Here is a 12,635-nt window from a genome sequence, read left to right on the forward strand (position 1 = left end):
GTAGTGGAGAAACTATTATGTTTTTTACTCTTTGGAAGTGTTATAAAATGATCATTACATTGTTGGTTTTGTTAAATAAATCATAAAATGAATCTGAAAATTGAAACATTATGATGGTTGTATTTTGTTTTTACATTAAGGCACATTCCCCAAATTTATTAAATTGATAGATATGTATCCTATCTTTTTATTTTACAACAATTATGAATTTGAAACTACTGTATCAATTTTACTCTTTTGGGTCCAATAACCTTACTTAAAAACTCTCATTGTTTTAAAAGTAGTTTCTCAGTAAATCTTACAAAACGCATCTAAAACTCGTTACTTATTAGGGGTTTTATACATAAAAATATCATTTAATATGTGCTGTGATGTTATAGTTTGTACAGTCAAAGAAGTATAAAAATACGCATCTATTTATTTTTATAGATCTTTGGTACAGTTATAAGAGTTCATTGTCATTTGAAATCTGTGATGTAAATAGTAATTGTCATAATACTTCGTTTGTTTTGTTGGAAATCTTAAAACATTTGGCCATTTTGCAAATAGGATACCCTTAATAATTAGACTAGCCACTAGACTGATAATTACGATATTTCTATGATTTTTTTTTCTTTTTTATGTTCATAGAGACAAAAGCCAGTCTATTCTTGAGATTTTCTAAGAGGACTGATGTTAAAATTGTAATATTGGACATAGTATATAGACTGGCTCAGTTCACTACATGAAATCATAAAAATGTGAAAAAAAATCATCATAGTCTAGGAGCTAGTCTACTTAATAATCATCTTAATACTTCAACATTTTTTTCAACTGGGTATCATACAGAAAAATAAGTCCATACACTGTGACTGTACAATCATACATACATTGAAAAGGCTTGATGAAATGATTAAAAAGCAGACTTTTCCTTAAATATATAATACATTCATGCATCCTTAAAAGTGTTTCAGGTAGCAGGAAAATGCATCTATTCATGTGCCATATTAAAAAATTTTCACAATCAAACCCACCCCAGGTTGGGCCCCCCCCCCCCAGCAAAGAAATCCTGCACACGGGCCTGGAGCAATACTAGATCTATTTTTTTTTTAAATAACTGATACAATGATAATGAACAATGCTTCATGTATCATGTGTAAAATGCATGAGGATTGTTGGCGAACCATTGAAAATGATCTTGTTTTAGAGTGGGACTTAAATCTATATTCAATATTATTTCATCTCATTTATGAAAATATTTTTTAAATATTATTGTTATTTTATATGAAATTTATTTGAGAGTGCGGGAAACCGACAATGACCGATTATGGCGATGCTGTCTAACAGTCGTATTTTCATTAACATTTATTTACTTCCGGAATCAACACGTGAATTCGTAAAAACTTAGGGTTTTATCAGTTACGAAGGTAAGACTGTTGTTTTATTATTACAGCATTTGGAGAAAAAAGAACAACAGGTGTTTACTACAAATAGAAGAAACCAGAAGATTTTGATGTGTCTCGAAAGTCTTCATATGCTATAAAACACCAGACTTTTCAGTCCATACAGTATAATTTGGGGGTGAAAATCTTGGGAGGAACAGTCTTGGGGGTGAAACGTCTGACACCCAGACTCCCGGAGGATCCGGGAAACTTGACATGTATGAAAGACATTAAAAAATAAAGAAAAGTCATAATATACTGGTCAGACTTACTTGCTTTGATAAATTAAACATTATTATGCATATAGAAATTTCAAATGGGTTGAATTTAAGTCATAATTTTAAATAACATGAATAAGAGACTTAAATATTCGAAAATATAATGTGACAGGTGCGAGGAGATATCTACCCTGACACCGATAACACTAAATTGCATGGTTATAATGCAGTAATCCGTTAAGGTACTTCTGCCATCTTGAATTTAGAGTGACCTTCATTTGAAGTGTGAAAATATAGTGAACAAAAGCTTTCAAATGCAGCTGTTCCAGAATACAAAAACAGCTCAGTTTGCAAGACCTGAACTAAAAGTAGTTGTATAAAAAGTAAAACTAAAATTTGGAATAAACAAGATGATATTTTACCTGTATTTTTCCAAAATTTTTGGTTAGATTATAAATCCTTTCAAAATACTTTATTAAAAATTCATGAATGGCAAAAGTTAGTTTCAAAGTTTCAATTAGTGCATAGGAGAATTGTCTTACTGAATAGAACAACTTATTACAAAATCTGTTTTCAAATCTGATCACCTCATGTATTAAAAACGTAAATAAATCTGTACATATTGCTATTTTCAGCATACATAAAAGTAGTGAAATGTGCGGACAGTAATTTTTGTACGTATGGTGTACCAAACTGCCTAAAATTGTAAGACAAGTCTCAGACTTAATGTGAACAAGATTTGGCAACGATCCAAATTTATTTTCAAGGATTGTGCAAGTATACGAAAGGTTTAATTTATTATAGTGGAATTTATGACTTACGCGCTGCTTATCTCACGGAAAATTTGGTGGAAATGGAATTTTCGGCACTTCCTGCGGTAACTACCGAAATTACTTAAAGTAACTTTCTCACTCATACATGATTGTATATTTATAAATTATAAAAACAATCGAAATATTTGCTTTATCACGATACATGCAAATATTTTTAGACAATCTTGAAACAATAGGCCACAGTATTTCCGCATACTGGTCCGGGACAAGTTCGATGTGAATAGTGACATTATTAGATGTTTCATGCGTCGTAAACTAACCAATTTTGATCTATCGACTTTTTAAACAATATGAGAATAATGCAGCATGTTTTTGAAAACACAGTGAGAATAAATCGCAGAAAAAATGTACAGCCAAATATGTTAGGAGGTAATACAATTTGTATACAATTGTAGATAACTACGAAACATTTTACAAAATGCAATCAGTTGAACTTCTCACGCGAAAACCTGATGATTAAAATCAGCAATATCTCAAACGTAACTTTTCTGCATCTTGGTTCTTCGTTAAACAATGATATTTTTTCACACTTTCATAGATTTAAACTGATAATAAATTTGCATTGAAATTCCGGCATAGAAATGGACATTGACTTTACATTACTGCGGTGTTGACAGCGGAAACAGCGGTCCAGTACTAAGACTGTCTACGAAACCAAGGATAACGAGTTCTTTATCTGAAAATTACGAACATTGGGATGTGTTCAGTATACACCTGAAAATGATAGACTTGCTATTTGCCGAGTGCACACTTGTTTTCTATCGTTGTTAATATAAAGTAGACTAGTAAATATTCGTACACATACATAATCTCATAAACACTTCTTTAATGTATGTTCTCTGAAATGAACAAATAACTGGCTCAACTGAGACACCATACTTTGAAGTAAATTCAGTTTATTCACCACGAGGTTCGAAATGCACGGGAGTCTCGTGATAGTACATGCCTTTCATTTCACATAGTTGAAGTATAAACAAATAGTTAAATTTGCTTCGTTTTATTTCTCACGGAAAAGATCGGACGGTTTTTTATATTGGAATAATTATAGAACATCTATGCATTTAAAGTTGAAACGGTTGATTGTTTTCTACAGGACGTAAAACTGAAACAAGTAAGCACTTTTACTTTTTCAGCAATGTGCATCAGGTGAACTTTGACATTGTTTACGAAGAGAAATCAGTTTTGTGTCATCTGGAAATGCGTTGTTCGGCTGAAACGTATAGTTCCCGGAAAAGTTCTAAAATGGTTTATTTTGGGGATTTTTGTTTTATTAATAAATTCAACACAATGTGCAATATTTCCAGTTTTTGAAAATGATTGAAATTCAACTTTATTTAAGAAAAAGTTTCGATCTTTCAGTAATATTTTGTCAGCGGATGCCTACAAATTTTAAGTGAAACGGCTTTCTTGTCCAAGGGAGCTGTGTAAAGCGAAAAACTATCATTACACATTGCGTTTATTCTTTAAATGTGAAGGATCGGTAACAGATTAAGGAGATCGGACAGTGAAAAACTATACTAAATGGATATCTCTAACCATGAATAAGGAGACATACATATTTCAGTAAGGAAATCTCAGGTAAAAGAACAATCATATATTTTATTCCTTGAAATAAACATGGCGGCGAAATATTTTAGAAAAAACTGTGCACGTGTTTTGCGCATTAGAATGTTTAACGACATTTTCTTGAAAAAGTAACGCTCGTGTGCACTAATTTGGCATTTCTTTGATTTTAAAATAAATATTTTATAGCAATTTAGGTTGCATACGATACCAAAATTTTGCACCAAAATGTTCACTCATTTTCTTCCAAAGCACCGTGGAGAGGGTTCAGCGTAGCTTTCATGATCGCAAGTTTACCTACAGATATTCTTTTCAACTTTATTCATACATTTTTTGTTGTCCTTGCATTTCGAAAGCTGTTTCGAGGGTTCTGATTTTTCACATGAATTTCTAATTTCAATTTGCGGAAATACCTTAAAAATTGGGAGGCCAAATGGGCATTATTTCACTCGTGGAATGAATTTTACATAAAATAGGACACTTTTCATGCTAATATTTGCAAGTTTTCGAGTTGTTTACTTGAAAACGAAAGTAGGGTGTTTATTCCGAAATGCGGCAAAATGCGGCAATATAAGGGTACCTGACTTCAGTTGACTTGCATTTCACTACATACTATTCAACACCCATTTTTCTTTTCGTTTTCTTGAAGCAAATGTATGGATATCTTGTGGAAAATAGGTCTACGACGGAGTGAAAATCTAGAAACTGTAACAAAATTGTTCTGAAGTAGCTGAATTTTATATGAAACAAAGAACAATTTATTTTATTGGTATATAAGGCCAGAGTTTTTTTATTTTTCATTTTACGGGAGCGCCGGTCCTAAATATTGCAAAAGTGGAATAAAATTAAAATTCATTTTCCCGAGTTTTATTTTATTTTTTCCGCCGGTCGGTTGTTTACAGCCCCAAAGAAAATAAAATTAGTGTATTTTCACCTGGACGTAATTTCACAGGAAGGGAGTTTAACGCGTGCAAAATATCGTGTTTTGCCGTACATTTATCGGCATTAACAGGGTGTAGAATTCCACTCGCCTCTCGCATTGGCGAGTTAAGTCTGAGTAGGGCGACTGGACCTCGCTGTGTACTCGGCCGATCGGGCGAGTGGTTTTTTTACGTCCTTACTTTACCAAAATTCGGAAATTACATCTACAAAACGTCAACAAACTTTGAGATGGTTCAGTCGCTACCTGGATTGACTGGAATTTACCCGCGAATCGTAAAGATATCAAAACGTCATGCCGGTAATTTTCATTCCACAAGCACGTGTGACCTATCGTAAACATCAAATTTACATCGACACGTACACAAAAACCGTGCGTAGTGCATTCATTTTTTAATATTTTCGCATCAAGTTTTCAACACCCTTGAGAAATAATACTTTTTGAATTCTATAATGATTTTAATAAGATATCGACAGAAATGTAGGCAAAATTCTATAAAAACGGTCGAATTTTCATATATCATTTGTAAAATTCAAACAGCGCGATCTTAGTTACTTATTTCTTTCTCAAAGTAAATAATGATGAATACTATGGCTTAAAATTCAGACTTTTGACCAGAATGTACAAAAAACAGAATAAAAAAAATCTTAAATAATGAAAAAGCGGCTGCTGATTACAATACATGGAGTAAGTACGATTTTTGGCAAACAGATTTCTGTTAGTGCGGCAGAATAGGTTACGTGACCTCGTGAACGTAAGTAGAAATGCGATCTTAAAATAAAGCAATGTGATGTCACTGCGGTTTTTAATAAGTTTAAATGAATCTTTGTACATGTATTTTTTGACCAACAATTTAAAAGTTTTTCTTGTCAAACAATAATGTAAATTTCTTGAGGGCAAATAGGTCACAGAGGTAGGATATCCACTATAGTAACTATCGTTTGAGACATTTACCTTTTATACGGGATAAAGCACATCCGCTTTTGATAACAAATTAAAGAAGAAATTTTTTAGTGATTTCTATTTCTCAGCAATTTTAAGAACCGATGCGGTACGATCAGACAGTGATATGTCACATGGCGCGAAAACATGACGTAAGGCCATGACAATCTCGAGCAAAAATACCGCTTTGATCTCCGCTTCAGATGTCAAGATACTGACACACTTTTTTTAGCTCTTAGAGGGGGTGTAAATTGATCATGAAAACAAGGTCAACATTACTTAGTTTATCACTGAATAGTTACCGATAATCTTTAACGTTTTTTTTTCTCTCTTTCTACACGGGTGGATGGACGATGATTGTGTCCAAATTTTTTAGACACTTTTCAAATATATATTTTTCGGGAAATAATACTATTGTACATAATACTCCTTTCATAAAAGTGACAGTATTAAAAAGTATTAAATTGTCTAAAGATTGTCTTACTCACATTTTGTTTTCAATAGATTCAACTTACAAGTTTGCCATAGAAAGGTAATACATATCAAAGGTGCTTTGACATTAAATTTTATTTAAAACATTAGTTGTTTGCAGAACAAATAAATGTTTGTAACAGCAGATTTTTTTTACATTTCTATTTCAATGGTGACCCCTCACACTTTACACAGGCTTGGGACTGTCTGGCATAAAGCAGCTGGTAGTGTTGGCAAAATCTCAGACAGATGGTCCATTTCTTTTGTAACTTCAATAGAATTCATAAGTGTATAAAGAATAATAAAGAATACTTTTTATTGGAGACAATATTTTAACAAAAAGTGATGCAACTTCAGTACTTGACGTAGTGTAGCATAAAAAGGTGCAAATTACAGAAGCAACTTCAGTACTTGAACTAAGTGTATTATAAAAAGGTGCAAATTACAGAGTTAAATGAGGTATATTTTCAGATTACTTTTTGCTAGATTATCTTTCGTTTTTCATCACTGAAAAAAAATCTTGCCCTCTGCACTGTGACTGTTATTCAAAGTTATTAAATACTTTATTTTGCTGATAAAATCCAGTATATTATGAGCTGGCATAAACTGTAAAGTTAGCTCGTTAAAGATGATATTGGTGAAAGATCAATAAGTAAATATTTATGTATAAAAGCAGAGGTTACACAGCAGAAGATGCAAGCAAACCAAACCACCAAAACTACTACACTACTAAGCCACTTTATACCAGACGTGTTTAGTCTCTACTTGCTGTCACTGAAATTTACTGTGGCTGTTGTAACAGATAAAAATAATTTTTGTCTTCCACTTAAATTAAGTAAAACAGCTTTCTGAATTTTAAAGACTTGCCAGTGTGAGTTACAGTGCCTGAAGCAGTTTATTCACAAGCATGCATGAAAATTTTATTCAGTGTTCATCCTGTATAAATGGCTTTTATAGTCTTAAAACATAACAATACATCACAATATTAAATACTGGACACAAACACAAGTAAACAAAACTTGAAACGAAAGTTCATCAAAATAAAAAAAATCTTAGAAAATTCTATTTTATTTTTATTTTTTTCCGAGATGCTCACTTTCAAGCTTTTTATTTTTATTTTTATTCCCTCCTCCCCCTGCTCATTTTTCAAAAATCTCCCGTAAAACGAAAGATAAAAAAACTCTGGCCTAATAAAACACAAAATATACATTCACTGTTCACAAAATGTCAGCAGGGCTAGTTTATGCTTTAATGTCAGCATAAATTCATTATATCAGAGATGTAATCGTTACAAATACTGTGTACATGTACCAGAAAACGTTCCCAACGGATTTTCATTGGGGATTTCCTATTAAACAGAAATATGCAGAATAAGTTTGGACATGACGGGGACAGTGACAGTCGAAAGTTATCACGCTGTCCCGAAACGTACTATTATTTGGACTAATAGTGTCAAGATCAGACTTGACCGTCACTGGCAGGGAGACATACTGTACAAGTTTTGAGCACTTGCAGTCATACTGTCATAAATAAAGTCTGCAAGAAGAGGGCTTATAAAGGACCTAGTCTTTAATACAGAGCCCAAAATCATTCTACAGGTATCACATATATCAGGTAGTTCTACAGATCTTTAGGATGTACAGTAGCAGATTTTAGGGTGTATCCCGGCACAACCAGTTTCCCACCGCTTAACAAGATTTCTGTCCAGTTTTGTTCAAATGCAAGTCCAGCCCTTTGGTTTATTGCCACACACTTTCTATCAACATATCCTTCATGTGAGGAGGCCATCTAGCTGGCTTACAGAAGGCCGGTGGTTCTACCCAGGTGCCTGCTTGTGATGAAATAATGCACGGAGGGGCACATGGGGTCTTCCTCCACCATCAAAGCTGGAAAGTCGCCATATGACTATAATTGTGTCGGTGCGACGGTAAACCCAACAGAATAAAAAGATAAACTTGTCACCTTAGCAGAAGAATCATCAACTAGGTATCTCGGGGTAGACATAAAGGCCCAGTCTATCATGGAATAACCACATAAATTGCATAACCAAAAACGCTAACAAAATGCTGGGCTTTCTTCGCATATTTATATTATGCAGCAGCATGGAACCCATATCAGAGAAAACAACAACATCAGATCAAAATGGTACATCGTCGAGCTGGCCGATTTGCATTCAATTTTGCGTTATCATAACACAAGTAGTGTCTCCTCCATGCTTGATGAACTTGGCTAGGAAACTCTACAAGCTAGATGGACTAAACTTCAACTCACAATCCTCTGTAAGATCTATCACAACTTAATAGACATCAAAGCAGATGCATACCTCAGACAAAGGACTTCCATGACCAGATCCAGGCACCAAATTCAGTTCCAACTTTACCAACTATCTAGCGATCAGTTTAAATACAGCTTCAAGTTCATCCCAAGAACCATCAGACTGTGGAACGCACTACCAGCCTCAGTTGCTTGTTTATAGAACATAAATGCTTTAAACAGGTCAGAGACTTCACCTGGATTGAGAGACATTCACTCAATCTAAACACTGTCTCTCATTCAAAAGACATTTTCGAAAGACTAAAATTAGCTTAAGCAATGAAAATCAATGTAAGAATAATCAAAACACTCATTTTAGAATGCGCAAATTCATTTCAAAGTTGAAAAATTATCTTAATTTTATCAAATTTTCAAAATCCAAATTATTGGGAAATTTTGTTTAAGCATTATAGTTCTTAAACAAACTTTTATGGAAAAGTATTTCTTGTAAAGTTTATTTGAAATAACAAGTTGTTTAAATGAATAATCAATGTTATCATGGTTATTGTAATGAAATGATAGTTTTAATAGTTATTTCGATCGAAAGACATTTTGTCTTTTGAACAAGAGACAGTGTTTCGAGCGAGAGAATATCTCTCAATCCAGGTGAAGTCTCTGACCTGATAAAATCATACCATTTAATTTTCAAGTTTCTTACTGAATGAATCCCTGGAATGATCTATAATTATACCCCCACAAATGAAGTTTGTGGGTGTGGGGGGTATATAGGAGTGAGCTTGTCGGTCAGTTGGTCCGTTGGTTTTCATGGTTTCCGGACAATAACTCACAAAGACTTGACAGATTTAAATAATTATTGGTATACAGGTGTAACATCATAAAATACAGGTCAAGTTTGACTTTGAGGTCAGTAGGTCAAAGGTCAAGGCACAATGACCTGGAATAGTTAAACGGTTTCCATATGATAACTTGAGAACCCTTGGGCCTAGGATCATAAATTTTGGTACACAGGTGTAACATTATAAAATACAGATCAAGTTTAATTTTGAGGTCAGTAGGTAAAAGGTCAAGGTCATAAGAACCCGGAACAGTTAAACAGTTTCCAGATGATAACTTATAAACGCTTGGGCGTAGGATCATGAAAGTTGATAGGGAAGTTGGTCATGACCAGCAGAGACCCCTATTGATTTTGAGGTGAGTAGGCCAAAGGTAAAGGTCACAGTGACCCATAACAGTTAAACCATTTCTGGATGATTACTTTAGAACGCTTGGGCATAGGATCACGAAACTTAATAGGGAGGTTGATCATGACCAGCGGATGACCCCTATTAATTTTGATCATTGTCTTATTATAACACTAAGCTCTTTCACAAACACTCATTTCAGTTTTTACACTTTCAAGTTGAACAACTTAAATTGCACCTTCTTGTGGCCATTTCTTTCTTATGGTTGCCATACTTCTGTGACAAGGGGGTATTATTTGTCACTTCTGTGACAGTTCTAGTTTTGAAAGTCATCAATAGGAAGTCATGCTGAAAATTTACAAACCTAAATACGACCACGTGTGGTATTTTTTTGGTATTTTTGCTCCAACAAAAAGAAACAGCGCTAAACTTATACTGTTGTTTTATTTCACCATGGCAAACATAGAACAATCTCAAATCAAGTATGGTAACAAACATCAAAACCAACATGGCAGATCAATATACTGTGGGTTCACTTGCCTGAATTGGCAGCGAGATTACAAGGAGTAGGGTAAAGTAAATGGCAGGCAATAAGGTAGTGCATTATCTAAAGAACTATATCATGTGCACACAGGGTTGGCAAAAACCTGGGTTTTAAGCATATTGCCCAGCCCAGTGGGTAATACAGGGAATACCCAGGTTTTACTGGGCAATAATAGACAATACTTAAATCTGGCCACTCTGATGATCCAGTTTCCAATTTAGATCACATTGTCATTAATGAAACCTAAGGACCCTGTCTGGAATTGTTTTAATGTTACTGAGGATGGTTTTAAAAAGATTGCAAAATGTAAATGTGGCACTTTGGTTAGTGCCAAAATTGAGAGACTGAAAGCTCATAGACTAAAATGTTGCAGTATGTTGGTTTTAGATCAGCCTTAGACCACTCTGTAGGGTAGCCAAAAAACTTCTAGATATGCTGGGTCAATTGAAAGGATGTCTTCAAATTTTGGTATTATTCAGACAAAACTCAGAAACAGACTTGGGATCGAAAAAACTGCAGAACTTGTGTTCTGTTACTGAAAGCTTCGTGATTAAGAAGAACTAGACTGTTAGACTGTTTGACTATCATATGCTAAGCAAAATCTAGTTGTGACCTAGAGAGATTATTCAATATGTGATCACTGACAGTGTGTAGATTATATATACATGTACAAAGCAATACCGTGTCATTTATAAATTCATGTTAATGTTGAAAGGAGTTTACTTCCACATAAAAAATATTTTGTTGTGTTAAAAAATGATAATTTTGTTAATAAAACAAATCTGTCAGCTACCTTTCACTTCACCAATAATCTCAAAGTAAAAAACTTAATGTAAGAATTAGCTCACATTTTATAACATAGAAAATCAATTTTTTTGGTAAAAAAAATAGAAAAACTTTTTATTGCCCAGTATTGTCCACTTCATTAATTTTTAGGAGTATTGCCCAACCCAGGAAAACCCGGGTTTTTCCCGGGCGGGTTTACCTGGGTGGGTAGTCGCCAACCCTGTGTGCACAATAACTCTAGAGAACCATAGTGTCACATCTGGTACATTGATAATGATGGCTGTCACAGATGACAGTGTATATCCCAAGCAACCTATTTCTGACCACCACCTATTTTCGCCCGTCTAAAACTTTGTATGAGAAAAATCTTTACAAGACAAATTTTTATCAATTGGGATAATGTTTCATTGTTTACAGCAGAGACAGAGCAAGTTAGAAACCTATTCTCCCACAGTTTTGGTACTTGAAAGTTTATATAAATTACTTTTATGTAGCAGTACCATGTTTTCTGGAGGTTTTTCTTGCATGTTTCCTTGACTACTACCTATTCTGTACTAGTATCCATTATTTGGATATTTTTTGCACTAAATGTACATTTTTTAACACGTTTCCTACTAAAATTATGAAGCATACTATACAAAATTAATTTGACAATGCAATGCAACAGTTTTCTTCATTTTCAATATTTGGAGTGTCAAAAGCTAAGCAGTAATGTAATAAAGTTATGCCCCTTTTTAGCTCACCTGTCACGAAGTGACAAGGTGAGCTGTTGTGACCGCTTGATGTCCGTCGTGCGTAGTCTGTCGTCCGTCAACAATTTCTACAAAAATCTTCTTCTTGAAAACCACTTGGCAGAATTATACCAAACTTCACAGGAATGATCCTTGGGTGGCCCCCTTTCAAAATTGTTCAAAGAATTGAATTCCATGCAGAACTCTGGTTGCCATGGCAACAGAAAGGAAAAAAAATAAAAACCTTGTCCAAAACCACAGGGCCTAGGGCTTTGATATCTGGTGTGTAGCATTATCTAGTGGTCCTTTACCAAAATTATTCAAATTATCCCCCTAGGGTCAAATGTGGCCCCACCCTGGGGGTCACATAGTTTATATAGACTTATATAGGGAAAACTTTGAAAATCTTCTTGTACAAAACCACATGGCCGTAGGGCTTTGATATTTGGTATGTAGCATCATCTAGTGGTCCTCTACCAAGATTTTTCAAATTATCCCCCTAGGGTCAAATATGGCTCCGCCCCGGGGGTCACATGGTTTATTTAGACTTATATAGGGAAAACTTTGAAAATCTTCTTGTACAAAACGACATGGCCTAGGGCTTTGATATTTGGTATGTAGCATCATTTAGTGGTCCTCTACCAAGATTTTTCAAATTATCCCCCTAGGGTCAAATATGGCTCCGGGGGTCCCAAGTTTTACATAGACTTGTTTAGGAAAAAGTTTTAAAA

The 12,635-nt window shown here is 34.2% G+C and overlaps 1 protein-coding gene across 1 annotated transcript in view; it reads left to right on the forward strand.

Annotated features, from left to right (window-relative positions):
• The first annotated feature begins 1,316 nt into the window (after positions 1 to 1,316).
• LOC123551914 (uncharacterized) overlaps positions 1,317 to 12,635 on the forward strand; it is a 62,082-nt gene continuing 50,763 nt past the window's right edge. The window contains exon 1 of the mRNA XM_045341202.2: positions 1,317 to 1,406. The gene's annotated coding sequence lies outside the window, so the exon portion shown is untranslated. The remainder of the gene's footprint in view (positions 1,407 to 12,635) is intronic.

Source organism: Mercenaria mercenaria, chromosome 4 (genome assembly GCF_021730395.1).
Source record: "Mercenaria mercenaria strain notata chromosome 4, MADL_Memer_1, whole genome shotgun sequence".
Taxonomy (NCBI): domain Eukaryota; kingdom Metazoa; phylum Mollusca; class Bivalvia; order Venerida; family Veneridae; genus Mercenaria; species Mercenaria mercenaria.